The 26,188-nt window shown below is 45.6% G+C and overlaps 1 protein-coding gene and 1 pseudogene across 2 annotated transcripts in view; one reads left to right on the top strand and one right to left on the bottom strand.

Annotated features, from left to right (window-relative positions):
* LOC110595638 overlaps positions 1-26,188 on the top strand; it is a 116,289-nt gene that overhangs the window by 70,857 nt on the left and 19,244 nt on the right. The window lies entirely within an intron of this gene.
* On the bottom strand, positions 21,804-22,871 carry LOC103260429 (annotated as a pseudogene). Its single transcript, XR_002481961.1, has one exon. The product of XR_002481961.1 is annotated as a GDP-L-fucose synthase pseudogene (transcript).

Here is a 26,188-nt window from a genome sequence, read left to right as displayed (position 1 = left end):
CCGCGGGCTCAGGCAATCCACTCACCTCAGCCTCCCAAGGCGCGGGATTACAGGCTGAGCCACCGAGCTCGGCTCAGCCTTTCAGTCTTATTCTTTAGGCGACACTGTGTGGCAACTTCTCCCCCTTGCCAATCCCATGAAAACATATTTACCATGGCAATAATTGTGCATGAATCAGCAGTGGAATTGGATTCTTACAACCTTTATTTTGCCACAGGAAGAGCAAGAGGAAGGAACACACCATTCCCTAGGGTGATGTGTCCCCTTATGGCTGTAACATTTCAGAAGAGCCTATGCACTGTAGAAGATGACCTTTTCTATAACCACAACCCTGCTGTCTTCATTTTCCAGTTCTCAATGTGATGTGAAGCCACCACTTTGTTATAGGAATGGCATATCAGATAGGAATGCTTTAGGCTGCAAGTAACAGGAAATGGCATCAGCAGAGCCATAAACATCTCTGGGCTAGTTTTTGTTTTTTTTTTTGAGTTGGAGTCTCACTCTGTCACCCAGACTGGAGTGCAGTGGCCACTCCCGGCCACTGCAGCCTCGACCTGCTGGGCTCCGGCGATCCTTCCGCCTCAGCCTTCCAGGCGTGTGCTACCATGCCTGGCTAATTTTTGATTTATTGTTGAGATTTATTATTGCGAGCTCAGGCAGTCCACTCACCTCAGCCTCCCAAGGCGCGGGATGACAGGCTGAGCCACCGAGCCTGGCTTAGTTTGTTACACATAAAAAAAGGTCTAGATATAAGAAGTGCCAGCATGCTTGCTTCAGAAGCACAGTGGTGGTGGGGCTCAGTGGGCTTATAGCAAGACCCTCCTCAGTGTCGTAATGTCTTCCTACCCTCCCACCACTTTCAAAGGCAAGAAACAGAAAGTCCTGGGATAGAGAATTTTGCACGTTTCTCTTTTATCAGGGAAGAGCTTTTATTTTCTTCCCTGGAAGATCTTTTTCTCCTCCCTCCTCCCTCTCTCTCCCCGCCCTTTCTGACTTCATTCTTTCCCTTTCTTCCTTCTGAGGACTAAACTCTAACTTTCTCTCCTTCCCTCTCTCTTCCCCCTCTTTCTCCCTCTTCACCTCCCTCCCTTCCTCCTCACCTCACCAAATTCCTGGGGAGACAGGTTTTTATTAACCCTGTGCAACGTGGCTTACTTTCCAGCCCAACTCTGGCATAGCATCACATAAGAGATCAAGAAGGAAATAAAAATATTTTTATCCTTCAAAGCCGTCTCTTGGGGAAGTTTGCATCTGTTTAGAATCCCCTTTCCCAGAGGTGTACACAGGAGCATGATGTTTAGTATTTGTTTTCTCTCAGGGTTGTCACCTACATAGCAAGAAACATCCTCTCAGTGGTGGCATTTCCTTGACTGATTTCAAAATTGCCTAGACAGAGCAAATCTTTGAATCCATCTATGACCTGCAAGCCCCTGTTTGTAGATGCCCTGCCTTTGTGGCAGAATTAATATAAATCTCATGGGTAGGATTTATGACATTTGGCAACTTTTGTCTTCCTAAGATGTGTATAACCAAGCTGCAATTCAGCCACCTTGGGCAGACATTCCCAGACCTCCTGGGACGGTGCCACAAGCCTGGGTCACTCACATTTGGCTCAGAACAGACTTTCTGAAATATATTTCATCAACACTTCCTTTCTTCTTTTCTCCCCATTTTCCCCCTTCCTTCTTCCTTCTCATTAGCCAACAGGAAGATGAAAGGTCTTTGGGTAGCCAGCCGAAAATGTCTGCCACAAATAATAACATGAATTTAATTTGAGTGCTCATATTGTACCAACATAATGGGTGATGATTGTGACATTGAGAGGGAAGGGGTAGGGAGACTGTGGTGAATGCTAATAGACATTTGGGGTTTATCTGCATGGATAAATTAGAATTGTTAACATTATTTATAAAGATAATAATTATATAATTTCTAAATTCACAGAAATAGTTTGACTTAATGATTTCTAAATGCATGCAATATAACATTATGCAGCTTTTATTAATTCTGTTTATGTAATGAGAGGCAAAGACTGAGAAGCCTGAATCTTAAATATGCCCAAAGAACAAGCTAAGGAAAATTCTCTTGCCTTGTGAGATGAATTTCTGAGCCACAGCGAAGAGGGTGAGAGATCATTTCACAGAACCTTTGCCAGTAACTTCTGTGTCTCAGACCCCCCACGTGGCCTTTATTTTGCTACTGTGGGCACCTTTGCATATAATTTACATACAATCATTTTCACTGCAGCAAAAGAATATAGTTATTAATGTTCCTGTTCTAAACTCGGGTGAGCATAAGCTTTCATTTACAGAGTCTGTCTTCAGGGCACACTTCATTTCACTTAGAATAAATTATCATACATTTATCATTAGTTAGCAAGTTATTAACATTAATATAAACAAATATGTGGCACATTTCTTCAGGAAGATTACGTTTTTAATCACTTAGTGAATGTAGCAGGCAGCTTATACATATTTTATTTTTTAGTGGCTGGGCTTTCTCAGTTTCCACACTTGCATTAAAAACATAATTCCAAGCACTCTGCATCTGTTAGCTCAGAATGCACTTAATTGAGGTGAGGGGGGTTAAAAATTAACTTTCCTCTCCCAGTGACAAACAAGAACTTCCTCAGACACCTTTTTTACACTTGAGACTTGCTGTAAATCGTGTGTTAAAGACGTCTCGGGCTATGGCAAGGAATGTTATAGAATTTAATTTAGTGAAATGTCACAGTAGGAAACAAAGCATGCGAGGTTCCCTTGAAGGTATCTGCTCAGGACGCAGTTCTAACTACTGATAATTAGGAAGGACAGAAATTACTATGGACTCAGTCTAATAAACCACAAGGCTAAAATAACATCCACTGGTATTTTGCAAATTCTAGTCCTGACTTCTATGGGAGCCAGGTAGAAGAGAAGAAAGCCAGTATTGACACAGCTACTTATGTCGGACCCAGGGCCAGATAGATACCTGCTGCTCGGAGTCAAGCTCGAGAGAAAAGAGTGTTGGTGGCAGCAAGGACAGGCTTAGTCACGAAGCAGCCCACCTGAGGAGATGGCAGGCAAGTGTCTCAAGTCCCACCTCACATTTTGGGCCAGTCAGACAGGGCCTTAAAGGGAAAGTTGGTATGGAAGGCATACAGGAGTGGAGTAGGGCGTGGGTCTCTGTGTCCTCGTTCCCTTGGCAACCTTACATAATTGTCTGTCCAGGGATCTGACTAGCATCACCTTGGCTGTGCCAGGTGGTCCATCAGTCCTCTGCGAATCCCCTCACATGGGAGGGCTCCACGGTCCAGCCTCAGGCGAGTGTGCTCTGAGATGAGCTTCCGACTTCTTGGGGGGCCTGGATGGCGTCACCCTGGTTGTGGCCAGGTTGTACGTTCGGTGCTTCACAGCTCCTTCTGCATAGGGAGGGTGCCACAACTTGACTTTCCTGTCTGGCGCTGGGAATATCTAAGAAAGCACAGTTAATTAAGCATCGCAGTGTAAGGGAGTGCCTGGGGGAGTAGGGGGAGAAAATAAATGTTCAAAGGACCACTTAGTGCTAAAGCCAGAGTGTCTAGAATACATCTGAAGGCTGAAATTCTCGGTGACACTCACATTTTTAGCCGGTGCTCCAGCGTTCTTAGTGGCCACTCACTGCCTTCAATATTTTCCATAGTTCATCATACTGTAATTTTGAGAATAAAGTTACTAGCACAGCGCCTTTTGAGTTTTGCATTTCCGTTCAAGATATAATTGATTTATTCACCTTCTGAGAAACCTATCCCCACACTGCTTTCAATGCCCTTTTTTTTACAACTGGATCACAGGAGGGTTTCTGTTTTCCCTCTGCTGTCCTCTCTGGTTGACAACTCTCCGCAGGGCAGTCTCCTTCCCTCCACATCCCCCATCTCAGGACTCAGCCCTTCTGGGCCATTCCGTACCTTATCATCAGGCCAACATTTTTCGTTTCCATACCTTATCATCAGGCCAACGTGCCTGCAAAATCAAGTCCAATCCCCGAATTTGGGCTTTTAATATTTATTATATAAGAGGAAGGTGGGAGACACTTAGATAATTTTTCTAACTTAGTCCTTACACAAGGAAGAATTTTGCACTTCATGAGTACAAAGTTGAGCTCAAAGAAGATCCCGTGGCCAGGTGTGGTGGCTCATACCTGTAGTCCCAGCACTTTGGGAAACCTAGGCAAGAGAATCCCTTGAAACCAGGCGTTCAAGACCAGCCTGGGCAACATAATGAGACCCTGTCTCTAAAGAAACATTGTTTTTTAAATTAGCCGAGCGTGGTGGCACTTGTCTATAGTCCCAGCAACTTGGGGGAGACTAAGGCAGGAGGATCACTTGAGGCCAGGAGTTCAAGATCAGCCCGGGCAATACAGAAAGACTTCATATCTTCAAAAAATAAAAGTAACAAAGACCAGCAGGCTTCATGGTTTCCTGAGTTCTTGATGCTTCAGTGTGGCCCTGTGCCCAGCGTGGCATTGCCTAGGAGTTGGTTAGAAATGGAGGTTCTCATTCTTTTCCCCCAGCCCCTACTGGCACAATGACAATTAGCATTAATGAGATCCCAGGGGAGACACCCACACACTGAAGTGTGAGCGGCGCAGTCCAAAGAGGCCATGTGTACCCTGCTGCACATTTATTTTCACACTTTTGTCCCTACAATACTGTTCCAATGTTCTTTTATTTCTTCAGACTAAATAGGGCTTGTTTGTTTTTGAGACAAAGTTTTGTTCTGTCGCCCAGGCTGGAGTGCAGTGGTGCAATCCTAGTAACTGTAGCCTGGCCCTCTTGGTCTCAAGGGATCCTCCTACCTCAGCCTCCTGAGTAGCTAAGACTACAGGTATGTGCCATCATGCCTGGTTAATTTTTAAATTATTATTATTTTGCAGAAACAGGGGTCTCGCTATGTTGCTCAGGCTGGTCTCAAACTCCTGGCCTTGAGCATTCCTCCCACCTCAGCCTCCCAAAGTGTTGGGATTACAGATGTGAGCCACTGTGGCTGACCCAAATAGTTTTTTTTAGACTTGCTGGCTGTCCAGCTTCCCCTGTGAAAAATCCTTCTGTGGCTTCCTTTCCAGGTGACATTTTTGGCAGAGAGAGCAAATTCTCATATCTTGAAGTTATGGGTTGGCAGACTGACTTCTGGCAACTTCCCAGCCGTTCCACTGGCCCATTTTGTGAGGATGGAGGTTCCAGTTAGCTGAAGCTTTGTCACCTGTGAGAATTCGGGTCTCCTAGAAGACCAACCCTTTGAAGTCCTTCAGTCATTCTTTAACCTAGGATAGCCCCTGACGTGTGTGTGTCAGAGAAAACCAACCCCCCCATGGAATTCTCCATGAAATGAAATTCTCCGAGGTCAGAATCATTTGAGGAAAGCAAATTCACAATATTCATTACAGTAGAGGCTCCAGTAAGTCCTGCAGTGCGAAAATCTGTCTCCATTCCTTGAACCCAATATTTTCTGAACATTTTTGACCTTGGAATAGTTTAACTATGGAGTATAGTAAAACAAAATTGGAATCAGAAAATTCTGCTTTAAAGTTGGTTAATGACAGATCCATTCTTAAAACAGATTTAGAAGGAGGAAGGGAAGAAGGAAGAGAAACTAAGAGCGAGAGAGTAGAGTTGAGGGCCAGGCTGGAGAGGCTGAGGTTCTTTTTGCTTCTTGTCAGATTTCTCAGCACTCAGCCTGAGCCTATGTTGGGTTCCTTTGGATTTATTTATTAAAACTTTGGGCAATGGGCAGCTGGACATGGTGGTGCACACCTGTCATCCCAGCTACTCAGGAGGCCGAGATGGGAGGATCACTCGATGCCAGGAGTCTGAGGCCAGCATAGTGAGATCCCCTTTCTACAAAAATAAAATTTGAGCCGGGCTCGGTGGCTCAGCCTGTAAACCCGCGCCTATGGGAGGCTGAGGTGAGTGGATTGCCTGAGCCCGCGGGTTCGAGACCCACCTGGACAGCGAGACCTCATCTCTACAATAAATCAAAAAATCAGCCGGGCGTGGTAGCGCATGCCTGTAATTCCGGCTACTCGGAAGGCTGAGGTGGAAGGATCGCCAGAGCCCAGCAGGCGAGGTGGTGGTGGCCGGGAGCAGCCACTGCACTCCAGTCTGGGCAATCAAGTGAGACTCCAACTCAAAATAAAATAAAATAAAATAAAATAAATAAATAAAATAAAATTTGAGGGAAAGTTGATTCCATGTTTTCTTTTCCTCTAGCTTTTGCATGCATATAATCATTTCTTTATGCCCAAGAATCATCCACATGTCTTACAATACTTTGATGTTCCCAAAGTACTGCCAAAGGTATTGGGCATAGAATATAAGCATATTTAGAGTTAAACGGGTTTCTGGCGTACCTCCAGTTAAATAAAAGCCCTCCCTTCAAGGAACCTTGTGGCTGCATCTGAGCCTGAGAAGGTTCTAACCTATGGCTAAGTGTTTCAGAGCAGACATCCACACCAGGAGTGCATCAAAAGTCCTGGGCTCTGCCACTCTTGGGTAGCCCATAGACCCCTGTGTCTTGGTTCTTTCACCTGCAAGAAGGCACTGATGGTGCCCTTGTCTCCCAGGGCTGTTGGGACATGCACATGAAATAACGGATGGAAAGGGCTTGGTAAAGACATCGAATAAGCTGGAAGATGCAGCATTTCCAACAGCTGGCCCTGATTTTCTCATAGAGGCAAGAAGAGCTTGGAGAAGAACTCCTGGAAAGGATTCAGGGGCCTGGAGGAACTTGGCCTCTGCTGTGGCAGAGGTCTCAGAGACATAGGCAGAACTTTCAGGTGGAGAGGTCAGGAGTCAACTTTGGCTCCAGAGAAGAAAGAGGCAGAGGAGCCAGGGAGGAGGACGTGGGGGAGGAAGTTCCGGGCTTTGCATGGCAGAAGCGCTGAGGGAAGCCCAACATGCCACGAAGAAGCTTCTTGAGGGCAGGCGTGACCAAGGAGCAGGTGGACGCTGCCCCCCGTGGTGAATCTTGGGTGTCTCTCCACGCCTCAGCGCCGAGCACTGTTCATCACGCTCACGGAGGCTTTGGGCAGCACTTATTATTGGTTCGATCTGGTGAAAACTTGCCCAGAATCGAAGGAAAACATGTAATTCAAGAATATCAGCGATGACAATAATGGCAGCGATAATGCGACTACTTGCAGTAACAACGTGAACAACAGCGACAGCAGCTAACACTTGGTACAGACTCTGCCAGGTACCCTGGGAAGTACCTCTCTTAGCCTTAGTGACGAGGGCCATCGTTAGCCCCATTTCATAAGTGAAATAAATGATGCATAGAGCCGTAAAAATGTGTTTGTGTAGTCAGTAGCATCTACACAAACCAGTGTGATGCTGAATACCATAGAAAATACTCAGGGTGTCCCTCCATACCTGCAGTACCGGGGCTGGCCTTGACTTTATCCAGATTTCCCACCTAGCATCCCAGTTAAGTATATAGTATCATTACTTTTTTTTTTGAGTCAGAGTCTCGCTCTGTCACCCAGGCTGGAGTGCAGTGGGGCGTGCACACGGCCACCCCAGCATTGACCTGCTGGGCTCAGGCCATCCTTCCACCTCAACCTTCCAAGTAGCCAGAACTACAGGTGCACACTACCATGCCCAGCTAATTTTTTGAAATATTGTAGAGACAAGGTCTTGCCAAGTTGCCCAGGCTGTTCTCAAACCCATGGGCTCAGGCAGTCCTTTCACCTTGGCCTCCCAAAGTGCTGGGATTACAGGCTTGAGCCACAATGTCCAGCCAGTATCATGACTTTTTAGCGTATTTTATTTATCCAGTTATGTTGGGATGATGGGGAAACTAGATGCCAGTTGCCAGTTCTCCTTTCTAGCTCCTTTTTTTTTTTTTTTTAAAGTTGGAGTCTCACTTTGTGGTCCAGGCTGGAGTGCAGTGGCACTATCACTGCTCACCACAGCATCGACCTCCTGGGCTCAAGCTTTCCTTCTGTCTTAGCCTCCCAAGTAGCTGGGTCTACAGGTATGCACCACCATGCCTGGTTGATTTTTTAAAAATCTACTGTAGAGACGAGGTATTGCCAAGTTTCCCAGGCTGGTCTCAAACCCCTGGGCTCAAGCAATCCTCTTGCCTCGGCCTCCCAAAGTGCTGAGATGACAGGCGTGAGTCACCTTGTGTGGGTCCTTTCTGGCTCCTTTTGATCATCAAATGCCCTGAGCAAAGTGTAGGGTCTGGCACTACAGGGTGGGGTGGGCACGAAAAAGTATGAAACAAATGTCCTTGTTCTTAAGGAATGCATCATCTAAGAGTGCTTCCTCGTACTGGATGGCATGAAGCTTTATGTCCATTATGTTTCAAGGCTCTCTCCAGCAAAAGTCATGTGCACCTGGCAGGGGAGGAGAAGGGAGAGGAGTTGTTAAGTGAATTTCAATAGCTCCTCTGGAATGAAAATAGCGCTGTCCTCTTTATGCTGGGACTACAACTTTAGCACATGTGCATAGGCAGTCTGACATCCTGGGGCAAAAGTGTGTGTATACACACACACCCTCTCATCTTGACTTTGGATGTGACACATTTCATTTCCTGTTTGCTGAAACGTGACCTCCTTGGGTCCTCAGATTGAACATGGAAGGGGCAAGTTCTGAGATTTTTACACAAGACAGCCAGTGCTTGGTGCTCCATACAAGAGACTCTATTTCCCTCGGCTCTTCGATGCAGAAACTCAGTGTGACAACTTCTTGATGTCCCTTCTGATCTTGTGTGTTCACAGCGAAGGTTGATTTGCACAGCTATGTGGTTGCCAGCACTCTGGGCCTGGTCAACTGCCATTTCCTTGTTCCTAACAGAAAGAGGTCATCTGCTCATCTCCAGAACAGCCTCACAGTGTCTGACACTTAGTAGATTTCAGTGAACACATGCTAAGTGAACGAATGCATGAATATATTAAAATGCAGCAAAGATTGTCCTGCTGGAAACTTTGACTGCAGCCGTTGCATGTTTACAAGAGGCTCATTGATGTATGATCGCTCCAATTACACTCATTAGACCAGTTTTCACCATACTTCTGCAGTCATAAACAGTTTTTCATATAATCCATTTCTATTCTTATAAATGCCAACTAGTTATTAAACTGACTCCTGTCTAATTAATCAAGTGCTATTCTTGGATAAAAGTAGATGACTGTAATAAGAGCTGACTCATTACTTGAATAGGAAAATATGGTGTCTATTTATGTTCTTGTTTGCGATTAAATTCCAGAATTCTTGTCTTTGATGAAACTCTCTCAGTATTTTAGAAACATACATTCACGCACGAGAATATCATCTGCATTCGTTTCAGCAAGTGCCATAAATCCTCGTAGCAGTGAGGAAACATAAGCTACAGAATGAACAGCCTCAGGTCGGGCTCGCAGGACGCCTCTGACGTGTCTTAGCAATGAGCCTTTCCTTGAGACTCAGGAGAACTTGTGATCACAAAATAGATCTTTCTCCCACCTCATCTTAATTACGGTTTTCATCATTTTTATTTTTCTTTTATAGGCTCAAAGATGGAAGTTGCTGCTCTTTTTTTTTTTTTTTTGACTTTTCTATTTGTGTGTGTTTTATTTTACTCCTGTTTTCCTGCTGGTGATATCTAGTCTTTCTTTGGTACCGAAATAGGGACCGAGCGCTTAATTCACAGACACCGACACCCAAAGTACAAGTTATAAAAAGGAGAGGTTTATTAGCCAAGAGCCGGCCAGCGACCACTTGCCTGCTGGACATACTAGTCTCACAGCAAGGGCCCCCATTTGCTGTAGGGGCTTGCTTAAATGGGGCAAAACCACACTGGAACTTTCCAAGTGGGCCAAACCCCAACATCCTGGAGGTGCTTTTCAAGCAATGCTAGCGGGGTTCACAGAAGCGAAAAAAAGCTGCAAGTTTCACAGAAGCGGGGAAAAAAAAACTGTTAAACGGTTTAACCTAGCCAGCAGGTGCTGTTGCCAGTTTCCAGGAAGGGAACTTTTAACATACTCAGCAAAGGCTGAGTATGTGCTTAACTGTGCAAAGGCTGAGTTCATGCTTAGCCTAATTTTTGACATTGTAGGTGCCTTTTTAAGCCCCCTTCCACAGTACAGGCTGGATGGGGAGTTGAGTAGGCCTTTTGTGGTAAGTAGCTCTACAGTTTCGCAGAAGGGGACATTGGTTCTGTCACCTAAGTAGCAACTCACTCTGACGTGGAGTTCCCACCGTCTTCATGTTGCACTTTGCGGAAGTTTATTATATATGAGTGACAGATACTCTAACCCATGGTAATACACGAACATTATAAAAGATGCCGGGATTGTTATTTGTAGTCACACACACAGAAATATTTGCGTTCTGACTGATAATCCTTTTCTACATTCTCAGAAGAGACAGAAAAACCCTGGAAAATACATTTTAAAGTATTGAAGTGGAACTAGGACAATTTAAACAAAAACTCTGATTCCATTCATCTGTGTGGCAGGAATAAATGACAGGCACGTGCAGATGGAGAGCAGGCCAGCGCCCCTGCAGAGAGGGCACTCACCAGTGGGCTCCGTGCAGAGTGGCAGGGGGAGGAGAGAGGAGTCACCTGGTTGGCAGCATGTTTCTTCAGTTGTCATTTTCCATGACATCTACATTTTCAACTCCCACATATGAGAGAGAACACGCAACATTTATATTTCTATCCTTGGGTTGTTTCAGTTAGCATAATGGTCTCCAGTTCTGTCCATGTTGTTACAAATGACAGGGCATATACACGTGTTCTTTATCCATTCATTGATGGGCACACACATGCTTGTGTTTCTTTTGTGACCAAACCTTCCTTCATTTATGCTAATTCAATACAACTATTTAGTCATTGCATTTGGCTATACTTTCCAAGGGAAAATAGTTTTAGTTTCTAATTATAAAAAAAAACGAGTAACAGTAGAAAATTTAAACAATGCAGACTAGCCGAAAGCAGAAAGTCAGCAGTACTTAGAACCCCACCACTGAGCGAAAGTGGAACTAGTTCTTTTAATTGGGAGAGCTTTCCTTTCAGACAGTCACACAGGCACACACACACACACACTTATACCCCATTATAAATAAAATGAAGTCCTTGACAGCTGTCGGATATGCATTTAATTTGAAGGAAGTACTTGGAAAGGTCTGACTCAAAATATCATATCAGATAAACGAGATTCTAGAAACGCAATGGGGGCCCCTGTAGGGTGGGGAGAGCACGTGGAACAGTCAATCACCTTCCAGAGTAGCTATTGGTGGGGTCGGATTGTGATTTCTGCAGTTCATGGAATGTGTGGTTCTATCTAGCTGCACCATGTGTGAGATGTGGCGGGGACTTGTTGATTATGTCGCCCAAGAGTCCCCCAAGCAGAGCCTGGGAGAGTCACATCCACAGTGTTTTGAAACCTGCCATTTTCCCTCAACACTGCTTTCTGGATTTCTATCTGTGACTTTTTCTTTCTTTTCGGTAGAACTAAGAGTTAAATTACTCTCTTAATAGCTGCGTCTGGATCTGCCACGTCTATACTAACCTTTACTTAACAAATGCCCTTGGTTAATTGCTATACATAATTAACATTCTTAATTACATCTTAAGATATTGTTACAACAAATATTCATTAAGCATCTAATATGTTCCAGGAGAAAGCTCCAATGTCGTGGATCTCTGAAACTGGTGGGGAAGACTGATGACAAACAGATTATAAACAGATAAAAAAGTAATTACAAGTGGAAGGAAATTCGAAAGAAATTTGATGGAGGCTATCAGTGGGGGAGCTTCCAATAGGCTTGTCTGGAACAGCCTCTGTGAAGGTGGTGTTTAAGCAAATCACGAAGGTTGAGAAGGTGGCTATTAAATGAGGAGCAGGAGGAAGGCATCATTGGTGTTGAGGGTCTGGCAGTAGTCCGGGATGCAGGAAGAACTTGGTATGCAAAAGGACTTTTGACAGGAGATCCGAATGGTTAGAGCCCAGCTGGTAGAGTGAGTGACAGCTCGAAGGGGACCTGGGAAGCCCAGCTGGGTTTAATACATATGCCTAGGACCCTACGCCAAGAAATTTAGATTTTTTTTTAAATTGAGAGGTTCTTTTTTAATTGAAGTAAAAATATGTGAAATGTATCATCTTTCCCATTGTTAATTGTACAGTTTGTGGTAATAAATAGATTTATATATATTTTGCTCTCTCCTCCTCCCCTTCCTGGCCTCTGGGAACTCTCCAACTCTGCTTCCATGGCATCTACATTTTCAGCTCCCATGTATGTGTGAGAACATGCAACATTTATATTTCTATCCTTGGCTTCTTTCGCCTAACATAATGACCTTCCGTTCTACCCATCCTGTTACAAATGACAGGATTTCATTATTTTTTTTACAGCTGAATAGTATTCCATGGCATACATATTCCATGTGTTCTGTATTCATCCATTGATGGACACTCAAGCTGATTCTGTATTTTGGCTTATTGTGAATCGTGTTGCAGTAAACATGGGCATGCTGGTATCTCTTTTCTAGAACAATTTTCTTTATTTTGGATATATACCCAGTAGTGGAATCGCTGGGTCACATGGCAGCTCCAGTTTTAGTTTTTCAAGGAACTTCTGTACTGTTCTCCATAGTGGCTGCTCCAGTTTACATTCCCATCAACAGCATATGAGGGTTCCCCTTTTTTCCATATGTTTTCTGGCAGCCACTATTGCCTTTTTAACATTTTATTCTCAGGAATCCCTTAGATGGTAAGAAAGGAAGCCAGTGAAGGATTTTAAGCAGGGACGTTGGAGCATCCCTTTATGTTTTTTCAAGTTCACACTGACAACTGTGTACATCGGAGGGAGGCCAGGGAGAAAGTGAAGAGACTGGTGACACACTTCAGCAGTGGTCCACAAGAGAGATGACAGTGACGAATAGAGTATGGCTGGATTTAGACACAACTGCGGATGTATTCAAGAGATGGTTTCCAGGTGAAATTAATAAGATTTACTGATGGATTGAGTGGGGGTGGGAGAAAGAACTCAAGAAAGACTCAACTCTTTTTGCTTTAAGCAGATATTGCTGTGATGGTGCCGAGATGAGAAGGAATGCATGAATTTTGTTTTGGACACATGAGAAACTGTGTGTGTGACATCCAAATGGAAGTGTCCACTGGGCATTGGATATAAAAATTTGAGGTTCAGCAGAATTGTCAGACCTGGAGACATACATTTGGGTATTAAGAGTGGAAGAAGGGGCCGGGCTCGGTGGCTCAGCCTGTAATCCCGCGCTTTGGGAGACCGAGGTGAGTGGATTTCCTGAGCCTGCGGGTTCGAGACCCACCTGGGCAACTTGGCGAGACCTCATCTCTACAATAAATCAAAAAAAATTAGCCGGGTGTGGTAGCACACGCCTATAGTTCCAGCTACTTGGAAGGCTGAGGCGGAAGGATTGCCGGAACCCAGCAGGTCGAGGCTGCGGTGGCCGGGAGTGTGCCACTGCCCTCCAGCCTGGGGGACAGAGAGAGACTCCAACTCAAAAAAAAAAAAAAAAGAGTGGAAGAAGAGATGAGCTCTCCCAGGGAGAGAAGAGGAGAGAGTGAGTCTTGGTGGTATCGCCAAAGGTAGTCCAGGAGGAGCAACTGGGAACGAGTGATCTGTGGGGTGAGACGACAACAAGAATTTGAGGCCTCACAAATTTCAGGAGAAAAGGATGTTTCAATACAGAGCCAAGAAGCAATGGATCACATGCTGTTAAGCAGTTAAGAGAAGATGGATACTCTCCACTCAGGAGACACAGATGAATGGTTTTAATGGTTTGGTGGAGACAGACACCAGACTGGAAAGTTTTGAAGACCAATGAGGAAACCAAAATAACTGCAAGATGATTCTTAGAGAAGTTTGACAGAGGATTGACCAATGACAGTGTATAAAAGGGAAAATAAAATTTTTTAAAGATGCAACATACAAGAAGATGATTGTACTAGTCAGGTTTTAGGTGCAAGCAAGATAATCCATGCTGGCAATTGAAAACCAAAGAATTGTTTTTAAAATGACGTTATGTTTGGTATCAGTGGTAGTATGGAGTCTTTCTTGTTGAAATACCAATGGCTGAGAGGGGGAAGGATAAAGGAATAAGAAAGGAGAAAGGCTGGGCTCGGTGGCTCAGCCTGTAATCCCGTGCTTTTGGAGGCCAAGGTGAGTGAATTGCCTGAGTCCGCGGGGTTGAGACCCACCTGGGCAACTTGGCGAGACCTCATCTCTACAATAAGTCAAAAAAATTAGCCAGGCGTGGTAGCGTGTGCCTGTAGTTCCAGCTACTCGGAAGGCTGAGGCGGAACGATCACCGGAGCCCAGCAGGTCGAGGCTGCCGTGACCAGGAGTGACCACTGCACTCCAGTCTGGGTGACAGAGTGAGACTCCAACTCAGAAAAAAAAAGCGGGGGAGAAAGGTTGGGTTGGATTTCATGATGAAAAGGTGGGCATCTAGGGTGCAGAGTTATGTAGCTGGTGCAGTTTCAGGATGTTACAGGACAGGTGAATGGCAGTGTAGAAAATTTTATTAAGTGCGTTCACTTTCTGTTGCTATGTAGCAAATGATGGCAAATTTAGCAGCATGAAACAGCTGATGTTTATTAACCCCTAAGTTCTGCAAAGTTGAAGTGTGGTGGGCTCAGCTGTGTCTTCTGCTCAGGGTCACATGAGGCAGAAGCTAGTTCGTTGGGTGGGTGGGCTCCTATGTAGGGGCTCTTGGGGAGAGCCAGGCTCATTCAGGCTGTAGAGAATCCAGCCTCTTGGAGTTGTAGTACTGAGGCCTCAGTGTCCCGGCTGACTTTCAGCTGGGGCTGCTTTCTGCCTCTAGAAGTCACCCACCTTCTTATGTGACCAGCAGGCTGAGCTCTTTTCACTCCCCATATCTGTCTGGTGCCTTCCCCTGGCTTATGGGATGGCACTGGGGCCACTAGGATAACCCAGGATGATCTCCCTGTTTTGAGGTCACCTCATCAGCAACCAAAATGACATCTTCAGAGTCCATCTCGCCGTGTATCTCTCGCGGGATCTCTCGTGATGAGTCACTTGACTACTTTTAGAGCCTTCGGAGACATTGCTCTTACCCAGCCTCCCAGCCCAGAGTGCCTCCGACACCAGCACTCTGGGGTTGTAATCAGCAGTGCTGCAAGACATCCTGCGAGGGAACAAATACACAGCCACCCTGGGAGAGGGCAAGCCCAGAGGGTCCACCTGACTGTCTCTGCTCTGGGTGTTTCCGAGTAGACAACGTGGTCGTCATGTGTCATCTTGAGTAATTAAACACCCCTCCTCAAGCAAAAACCACTCTGTGATGGATTGAGTGGAACGGTTCCAAAGGGCAGCGGATCCACACGAAACAAGTCACAGAAAACACTCCCGGCTGGGCTGGGCCTCCAGCCAAAGAGTCCAGTGGGGACAGCGAGACAGTGTTGCTGGGAGATACCGTCCATCCCTCCAGGGCTGCCGGGCTGGGCAGAAGTGGTGGCCATGCTTGAAGAAAGAGAAACCGACGTAGAACTTTGAAAGTGCTCACAGTTATGGCTTCTCGTCACACTCACGGTCCCTGGGGTATGGACAGGAGCCTTCTGGAGTCCTAATTCTGCCCAGCATGAAAGATGAAGATGGAGCAAAGGAGTGTGGAGGATTGGGAGGGTCACTCTGTGGATCGAGGTCCCTGACAATATCGACAGGCCCTGAGCATCTGTATGCCTGGAAACCAGGACTCCAAGGGGTGGGTATGAGATTGGGGGCAGCGACCTGAGGCCCAGGCTGGGTGAAGCCAGCCTCCAGGGAGGTGGAACAGGAGGCTGGACAAAGCCAAGCCAGTCCTGGCCCTGAGGTTCATGAGTGCAGGAGCATACAGGTTGCCTTAGGAGAGGGTTGATATCTTTGTGATATTTTCCATTTGTACATACACTAAGGTCATGTTTCCCAAGCATCTGTGTTCCTCAGAAAAGTGTCAACACCTTCTTAAAAAGGCATGACACATTTCTTGTTAAATCTAACTCATTGGGATATTTTTGTTGAATATTACAAATGGAGTATTTCTGTCATTGCATTTATAACGGGTTGTGGTTTTCAAGTAAAGATGTTCTTGATATTCATGTTAGCTGTGTTAACACCCTCCTTAGGGAATAATCTTACTTGCCATAGTGTTTCTGTGACTTTGATTGGATTTTCTAGGTATGTGATGCCATTGATGGTAGGTATCAGCACGTCCTTTCCCCTTTTATGAATACCTATTTCTTGTATTTTTCTTGGAGCTTAATTTCTAGTTAGGAATAATTTTGATTTTCCATCAGTGGACCTTTTGGATAGTGTCCAAGATTGATAGGTTTTTTTTTCTTCTTCTTTAATCTGTTAACATGTTGCATGAGAAACTAATGTTTTCATGATGCTTTATTCCTAGAAGATTCCACTTAGGATATCGCTGACATTTATTTTATTTAGATCTTTAAAATTTTTATTTAAGTGCTATCTTTTACACTTTTTTGTTTTGATATTTTTTGGGGAATGCTCTTTCTGTGTGCTAAGGAACAGGTTCAATAGTGTGTGTGTGTGTGTGTGTGTGTGTGTGTATTTTCTTGAATAAGTGGAACAATTTACATGAGACATCACGAGGGCCCGACTTCAATGCCTTATGACCCCCCTTTTTTTTTGAATTGGAGTCTCACTCCTTCGCCCAGGCTGGAGTGCAACTGCACGTAGGCTCACAGCCCCCTCAGCATTTACCTTCTGGGCTCCAGCCATCCTTCCACCTCGGCCTTCCGAGTAGCTGGAACTACAGATGCACGCTACCATACCCGGCTATTTTCTGTTTTTTTATTGTTGAGACGAGGTCTTGCCAAGTTGCCTGGGCTGATCTCGAACCCGCTGGCTCAGGCAATTCACAGCCTATAATCCCAGCACTTTGGGAGGCCGAGGCAGGTGAACGATCCTTTTTTGGTAAATACTAAACACACAAACAGAAGTACACACATACTGCTAGAAACAATGTAGCAATCACTTATTTACTGACAGTCCAGATGAAGAAATGTTAACATTTGTGATTTAGCTTTTTTTATTTAGGTTTTTTTTTAATAAAGGAAAACAGAATATTTCAGATTTGTCAGTGGAGTACCTTATGTTTAGTGACTCTTTTTTTCTCCCAAATCCTCATCTTTTATTGATTTCATTTTCTGTTTATTTCACTGAGCCCTCCACTGATAAGTGCTGGTGTTAGAGCTATTCTTGTTCCTAATACAAATGCTAGTAATATCACACTGTGAATTTAATGTTTGAGTTTTGCTATAAGTTTTCAGTAGATTCCAGGCTGGGAAAATCACCTTCTATCATTGTTTAACTAGATGTTCCTCTTCCTCCTAATTATGAATGACTTTCCATGGGGAGAGCTCCTTGATAACTTTTTATAATCTGTTAGATATTTACTTCTTCATTTTAGTCTTTTATTTTTTTCCAGAGTGCATTTTTATATCCTCCAGTTTCCTAGAAATATCCCCTTTCTCCAGATTTTCAAATGTATTCATATTGGCTTTTTATAATGTCTTTAAATCCCCTGAGCATCTGTGTTTATGTGCCCTCTCTTGTTTCTAATCTTCATCAGCTACATTTTCTCCTCCTATTTTCTCAATTAAGCTAATTGAAGGCTTATCTTTTTTATTACTTGTCTTTCTTAGAAGAAAGAGGCTCTTTAAACATGCACATGAGCTGCCATTTTCCTTAGACCCTCAGACTCACTTTATTATAGATGAACTACATTGAGGTCAGTAGATTGACAAGAACAAAGGACTTGATCGTGCTGATGACCCGTTCACGTATACGCTAACGCTCAGAGCAGAACTCTACCTGCTCCTTCTCCAGAGACTGGCAGGAGGGTGTCTTCCCACCCATTGTCCCAGAAACCCTTACTCTGGTACCCCAGACCTACCTCCCATGCGTCGGTCCCCATGTGTTCTGTTTCGATGTGAGTGATTTGATAGCCAGCCTGCATTTTGGTTTTGATTTCCAACTGGACCCAAGGCTTGCTTGTTCATAAATTTCTAAGTAGTTGGCTTGTTGCTGTTATTCTTATGTAAAAATAACTTCTTACTAGCTTGCAGTCCAAATATTTATTGTATCCTAGTTTTTCTTTAGGCACTTACTGATGTTTCTTATGGTCAATTTTTCTAACTGTCTTTGGACATCTGGAAAAATATATTCTCTATAATATTTTTGTTTTATGTGTTTTAAAAAAGATATTAACCCAACCTTATTATTTTATCCAGGCCCTCCCTCCCTCCCTCCCTCCCTTCCTTCCTTCCTTCCAACCTGAAAGTATTTTATTAAATATTTCTCACTACCAGTCTCCCCTTTTCCTGTTCTCACCAACTTTTGCTCTGTGTATTTCAGTGCCATGCAAGGAAACCCACAGGCTTGGATTTTCATGGTATCTTTGTTGCTCACTGTCCTTCATGTTCATAACCTTTTTTTTTAATTTTAAAGATGTGGGGTACAATTCAGGATTGGGCATACAAAGTGGATATCATACAGGTAAAGTTTGGGCCTCCCTTTGGTCCCTACTATGCCTGGTTTCGGATCAGATACCCATGTTCATAACTGACTCTCTTTGTCCTGTTTAGTTCTTTTGATCTTGAATTTAACTTTTTCTCATGTTACGATTGTCACCCCTGCTTCCTTAATTGACCTGTTCCCAGTCCGTCTTTGCCCGTCCCAGGTTTCACGCAGAGGTCATTTGTGTCTTCTGAACCAATCTGAGTGTGTTCTCCTTTTGGTAGGTGAGTGAGGACTGGGGTTCTTGTTTTTATTCTGCCATCCACATTCTAGATCTATCAGCATTGAATTCTGCTCCCCCATGACTCAGAAAAAGTATTGAGTTCCTCAGGCAGAACTAGTAGGAGAGTGTGGTGTCCACGTGGGTGATTAAGCTGTGCTCTGCAATCGTGTCATTTAAATTTCTTTTATCATTGACAGTAATGTTCAGCATGCACCTAGTTCTTTTTGGCTTAGAATCTAAATCACTGTTTCCTAAACAGAGTCCTGTATTTTGTAATGACAAGGTATTAAATAAAAAGACAAGACCTACACTGTGAGTTGTGTTAGCAAAAATAATTACTTTTTTTTTTTTTTAGCTTTTTCTTATGCTAATTCCCAAGACTTCCTGCTGCTTTGGAGTTCATTTTTCAGTCTAAACCAGCACCTTTGAGGAAACCTCCTTGTATGATGCTGAATATTAAGCCAGGGTGCTATCAAAGATAACACAGATTGCATTAAAAGGAGTAGTGATGGAGTAATGTTGGGTAGCTGTGAGTGAACGGTGACTTGGTTGTTTATCAACTGCAGTTGGCCTCAGTCAAAGGGAGCTATTTCCATCTAGATTGGCCCAACCTAATCAGAATTGCTCCAGCCTGCCTGCCGTTCACACCTGAATTGCTTTCAGGTAGAAGACAAGGAAAGCCAGAAGACAGATGTGAGCAATCGGTACTCACATCTCCTCTTAACTTTACAGAAATACAGTTTTAAAACCAGCACCAGTAGTGCCCAATACAAGCAGTTTATGCATGCACGTTGTGAGAGAAAACGGCAGAATGTGACCAGTTGATAAAGAGCTTTCTGTGTTTATCTTCGGTAAGGAGCCTGGAGACTCCAGGAGTGGTGGGGACTGGGTTAGAGATGTCTGTCCATCTGTAACCTTTAACAGAATGACTGGAGAGTAGTGTGGACTCTTTGGTGGATACCATCTCGGGGAGACATGTACGGCCCATCTCGCAGACCTAACCCATTGATGGCCTGCCTGGCAGGTCACAGAATCGCAGGACAAGGCCAGAAGTAAGACACTGGGGAGTGTGTGGGTGGGGCCACACACGGGATTGTCCTGGCCATGGAGCAGCTGCTCTGGGGTCCTTGCTAATTATGGTCATGACCGAATGGGTGTCCAGAGTAGCCATATCTCTCTGTCATGTGTGTGCAAGAGAATTCAGAAAATCTGTAGGTTCATGTAAAAGTCCTTAATTTTTTTGCATTTGTTCGTGACTTTAAACAAATAGACACATACACAGAAAGCTGTTGGTCTTGTGTCAGAGCGTGTTCTCGTTGCCAGAGTAAAGCTGTGGAAGAGCGTGGCTCAGAGGGAGGCGTGTTTTGTTTACTCATTCCCTGATCCTCTAAACATGGTTAGCCACCCGTTATAGCAGGGATCCCCAATCCCCCCGGGCCGTGGACTGGTACTGTCCCTGGCCTGTTAGGAACCAGGTGGCACAGTGGAAGGTGAGGTGTGCAGCTGGTGAGCGGAGCTCCATCTTCTGTCAGATCAGTGGTGGCATTAGATCGTCAAAGAAGTAGATCCCTCTTGTTAACTGGCATGCGAGGCATCTAGGTTGCAACTTCTTATGAGAATCTAATGCCTGATAGTCTGAGGTAGAGCTGAGGCAGTGATGCTAGTGCTAGGGAACAGCTGCAAATACAGGTGAACATGAGCAGGGAGGTTTGACTGTACACCCTCCCCACCCAGTCCATGAAAAAATTGTCTTTCACGAAACCAGTCCCTGAGGCCAAAAAGGTTGGAGACCACTGCATTATAGGATTCAGTAGCCTCTACTGCTCCTTTTTGTTACATGAATAAAGACATAATTACGTATCAGCATCTGGGTTCATAACTAGACAGTTTCATGAAGCGAGAAGGATCTCACAGTACCTGAGTCTAGCCTAGGGCCTAACCTAAGATGGATAGATCACACTTGTTGAAAGATAACGTTTTCTTTTCTGCTTTAACCCTCAACTTCCTGTATCTGTTTGGCTTTCTTTACCTCACTCCCTGAATTTAGAAGCTCAGGACTTCATGTTTTCATTTTAAAAATATCCTTTCTCGGCCGGGCTTGATGTAATCCTCGCAGTTTGGGAGGCTGAGGCAAGTGGATTGCCTGAGCCCACGGACCAGCCTGGGCATCTTAGCAAGACCTCGTCTCTACAATCAATCAATCAATCAATCAATCCCTTTCTCTACACACTTTCTCTTCCCCTTTAAAAACCTGGAGTGGGCTGTTCTTCCTATAGACTGCTGCTCTGCCTATAGAGTAGCCTGCTCTTTTCAATACATTTGCTTTCATTTTTCAAGTGAAATCCCAGCAATGTTTGGGGACTGGTCTGCCTATGAAGTAGCCTTCTTCCTGTCCCTCTTTTCTTTTAATAAACTTACTTTTGCTTTAAAAAAAAAAAACTTGGAGTGATTATACCAAGATGTGTCCCCTCCTTAAGTCCCTATCATTTCTGGAGAAGTTTCTATCAAGTCACAGATAAAATTGTATGATAAAAGACTTAGGAAAAATTCAGACACAGCAGAGATGATGGGTTGGCATTGGACATGATGTCACATAGAAGGCAGTTTTAGGGCTTGGTGATTATCAAGGACATTTTCAACTTTAAAGTGCGTGTAATGCGTAGACACAGATACCTGAGGCAACATGTCCTGTGATGGAAATGTTTTTGTGCCACTGTCTCAGGAATGCATTTTGGCAGGAAGATGACGGAGACTCGCAGGAAGAGCCGCTGAGAGATGGTCTTCTCTTCCCGGCTACAGGACCATCTGAACACAGAAGACCTTTCTTTTTTTTTTTTTTTTTTTTGCCGAGGCCAGGCCTGTAAAAATGCACTTTATTGGCTCCCAGGGGGTGGGAGAGCAGGGTCAGAGTGGACACGATCAGGACTGGAGATGGGTGTGACAGAGCAAGATGCTGAGCCTGTCCAGGCCTTGGTTTCCCTGAGGACAGACATGAACAAGACTACACTGGACAGCAGCCTGGAGTCTCACAGTGGGATGGAACATGGGCCCAGGTTGCTGGGCAGTGCCCTCAGCTCCTGGCGGGGTCTGAGGGTAGTAGCCACTGGGCTCTGTTAGCTGAGCACTCGCTGGCACTTGTCCCACCGTCCGGCTTCACTTCCGGGCTTGCTCATAGTTGTCAGTGAACCAAGTACTCATCTCCTTCACAGCCTGCTTGAAGGGTGTGAAGTGGAAGTCGGGCAGGTAGGCACGCAGCTTGCTGTTACTGGCTGTCTTCTAAAACTGCCTGTCTGACTTGGTTGCATCAAAAGTAACTTCCCCATGGAAGTCCATGGCCTCCACCACTGCCTCAGCTGCCTCCTTGATAGAGACCTCATCTTCCTTACCCACTGAAAAGATGATGGGTTCCACCTCGTTGTACTTCTGCAAGACCCAGATAAAGAGCTGGGTCAGGTCCAGCGAGTATATGAACTGCCTCCGTGGCTTCCCTGTACCCCACACTGTCAGGGCTGAGCTGCTGCTCTTGGCCAGGTGCACCTTGTGGATGAGGCCAGGCAGCACATGGCCGTCTTCGATGTTGAAGTTATCGTGGGGCCCGAAGGCGTTGGTGGGGATGACAGCAGTGAGGGTGCAGCCGTGTTGCTGGAAGTAGGCCTTGTTCTGCACATCGATTATCCTCTTGGCAGATGAATACCCAAAATTGCTGCTGTGTGGTGGTCCGTTGTGAATCACGGTCTCATCAATAGGATAGGTAGTTTTGTCAGGAAAGGTACAAGTGGACAGGCAGGATACCACCTTGCAGGCGCCCACCTCAAAGGCCGAATGCAGAACATTGTCGTTGATGTGCACATTTTTTCTCCAGAAGTCCAAATTGTATTTGATGTTCCGGAACAGACCCCCCACCGTTGCAGCAAGATGAATGACATGTGTGGGTTGGACCTTTTCAAAAAGGGCTCAGGTCTGTGCTGCATCTGTGAGATCAGCATCCTTGGAGGAGACAAATACCCAGTCCTCTCCAGGAAGGCCAGCCCCATCTGCTATCACCTTCTGGATAGCTCTGCCCACCAGTCCAGAGCCCCCTGTTACTAGGATCCGCGTGGACCCCTGGGTTTCACCCATTTCGGCTGTACCTTGGATCTCAGGAATCCTGGCGCAGATTGTTAGAACTGCTCTCAGTCAAAGCCCATATGTTACAGACAAGCAAGAAGCAGCGCCTTCGGGCAGCCCTGTGCCCAACCGCGGCTGGTTGGTCCTGTAGAGCCTTCACGAGCCTGATTTCTCCTGGGTAGGTCGCTCCACTGGCCCAAAACTGGATAGGCCATGAGGCGCCGCTATTCTCGAGGACCCTATCCTGCGAACCGGAAATCTGCCTGGGCTCCTCTACAACTGCTCTGCCCCCGCCATAGGGTCCCTACAGGAAGGAAACCTGTCCAGGCAACCCGCGTCTCCCAGCCTAGCGAGCAGCTCAACCAGAGGCCCCAGGGAGGACTTCAGCGCGGTTGGGCTCTCTCCTACGTCCCCGGATCCCAGACGACCCCCTCCCTGCCCCGAGTTCCTGGGCTCTCACGGGGTTGCCCAGGATCGCCACCCTGAGCCCCCAAGGGTCCTCTCAGTGTTAGGCACCAACTCCCACAGAAGACCTTTCAAGGACACATGTCAGGCTCTTCTGGGCTCAACCCGTGTCCTTGTGTAGAGGCTATCACTCTGTCCCTTGACAGTGTCATGGCAATTCTTTTGCTACTTTTCAACATCAAGTCTTCTGGATTCCTCTACGGGAGAAGTGGAAACTCTTGCTTGGGAGGACCAGTCAGTCATGCACATGAGTGAAGCAGAAAGGTGTAAGAGACTGTCAGACCCCCTGGGTGACCCCAGGTGGCTGAAAGCACAGTCAAGGCAGCAGAGGGAGCTATGCCTCCCTAGGCGCCACGTGCTTGTCCAAGACAGGAGATGCTATCAGTCCCGGTGACAGCTGACATCAGAATGTGAGCCCTGCATTGCCAGAACTTTCTCTCTTCAGAAGGCTGACGTGTTTATGCAAGCTCTTCCAATCCTTACCAGCTCATGATTAATCGCAAACACATTTTCCGTCTTGTGCAGGTCAAACAAAACAAGTTGACAGGTTGGATTTGGTCTTCAAGTCATCACCAAAGCCACAGCTTCCGTTCAAGCCAGAAACCAGGAGTTCTGGAAAGAGTATTCCTTAGGAAGCCAGAACCTTGCCTGCCTTCTCAGTCTCTTCTTCTTCCACCCTGTCTCCTCTGCCCATCCAATTCCTCTCAAGATGCTCGCCTAGGTGGGGACCATGGGCAGGAAAATCCACAACCTGACAGCAGGTCCTCATCTGCCATGCCCCGCCTGCCCTAGCGTGTACACCCATTAGATCAGAGTGTGGTGGTGAACAGTCCTGTGCTATTTACATTTTTTTTTTTGCTTTAAATTGGCTGATTCTACACAGTTAAGCTGATAAACATTAAACAATCTTATAATGTGTTTCTACTGCATTATCTTAGCTCCTCTAATTCTTTCACAGAACTTAAATAAAAACAGTTAACCGCTTGACTTTTCCAGAATGTTATAAACTCATCTGCTTAACCTTTTTTCATGTCTTTTGCCAAAGTACTGGAAAAGACTAAAAAAAAAAAAATAATAATAATAATAATCTTTTGGTTTTTTAGCTGGGCTCGGTGACTCAGCCTGTAATCCCATACCTTTGGGAGGCTGAAGTGAGTGGATTGCCTGAGCCCATGGGTTCGAGACCCGCCTGGGCAGTGAGACCTCATCTCTACAATAAATCAAAAAAAAATCAGCCGGAAGTGGTAGTGCATGCCTGTAATTCCGGCTACTCGGAAGGCTGAGGCGTAAGGATCGCCGGAGCCCAGCAGGCGAGGCTGCGGTGGCCGGGAGTGGCCACTGCACTCCAGTCTGGGCAACAGAGTGAGACTCCAACTCAAAAAAAGCCCAATCTTTTGTTTTTGTTCTAGAGGATATATTGATCTGCTGATGTCTCTGAAATCCTGTATTTGTATCCCCCTTTACACACAAAGGGTTCACTGGATAGTCTTGCAGTCTAGACATACAGCCTGGGAGTCAGAAGATCTGCCAGCCTCCAGACCACCCAGGGAAATGTCACAAAGCTTTGGTGAAACCCTGAGGCACAGTGACCTCCTCCTGGGTGGTGCCAGTGTGGGAGGAAGGATTCATTTGCATAACACAGTGGCAATGTGCTGCAAATACCTCCAATGCACACTGGATCTCTCGTGATGAGTCACTTGACTACTTTTAGAGCCTTTTCCCAGCCTCCCAGCCCAGGGTGCCTCTGTCACCAGCACTCTGGGGTTGCAATCAACAGTGCTGCAAGACATCCTGCCAGGGAACAAATACACAGCCGGCCTGGGAGAGGGCGAGTCCAGAGGGTCCACCTGACCGTCTCTGCTCTGGGTGTTTCCGAGTAGACAACGTGGTCGTCATGTGTCATCTTGAGTAATTAAACGCCCCTCCTCAAGCAAAAACCACTCTGCGATGGATTGAGTGGGACGGTTCCAAAGGGCAGCGGATCCACACGAAACAAGTCACAGAAAACACTCCCGGCTGGGCTGGGCCTCCAGCCAGAGAGTCCAGTGGGGACAGCGAGACAGTGTCGTTGGGAGATACCGTCCATCCCTCCAGGGCTGCTGGGCTGGGCAGAAGTGGTGGCCATGCTTGAAGAAAGAGAAACCGACGTAGAACTTTGAAAGTGTCGAGTAAGCTGGGCTCTGGCTCAGCCTGTAATCCCACGCTTTTGGGAGGCCGGGGTGAGTGGATTGTCTGAGCAAGCAGGTTCGAGACCCACCTGGGCAGCAAGATCTCATCTCTACAATAAATCAAAGAAATCAACCGGGCGTGGTAGCGCATGCCTGTAATTCCGGCTACTTGGAAGGCTGAGGTGGAAGGATCCCCGGAGCCCAGCAGGTCGACGCTGCGGTGGCTGGGAGCAGCCACTGCACTCCAGTCTGGGTGACAGAGTGAGACTCCAACTCAAAAAAATAAGAAAAATTTAAAAAAAGAAAGTGTCGAGTGATTTGGTTGCATGAAAGATGGAGAGTGTAGTGTTGAGATGCAGAGGAGTAGTTTTGAAAGAAAATGTTGCAAGATGCAACACTTGAGAACATTCGAGAACATTCGAAATAGGCCGATTTTCAAAGTAAGAAATGGCAGTTGAGATGAGGAGGCAGGATAATGTGACGCTGGAGAAGGCAAGAATGAAGAGAGCTAGATTTGAGAAGGAAAGTTTATAGAAATGAAAACCAAAGACAGTGAATGTTGGTATAAGTTACCTTTTTTGCTTTTTTTTTTTTTTTTTAATAAAAACAGGTTAGAACATATGAGTATGTAGGAAAATAAAAATTTAATAGAGGTATTATCACATCCCCCCCCCAAAAAAAAATAAGAGACTAAGC

Source organism: Carlito syrichta, unplaced genomic scaffold (assembly GCF_000164805.1).
Source record: "Carlito syrichta isolate Samal-C Ts95f unplaced genomic scaffold, Tarsius_syrichta-2.0.1 Scaffold303206, whole genome shotgun sequence".
NCBI classification, from domain to species: Eukaryota; Metazoa; Chordata; class Mammalia; order Primates; family Tarsiidae; genus Carlito; species Carlito syrichta.
The sequence above is the reverse complement of the archived record's forward strand: the minus strand, read 5'-3'. Positions and strand labels throughout refer to the sequence as shown.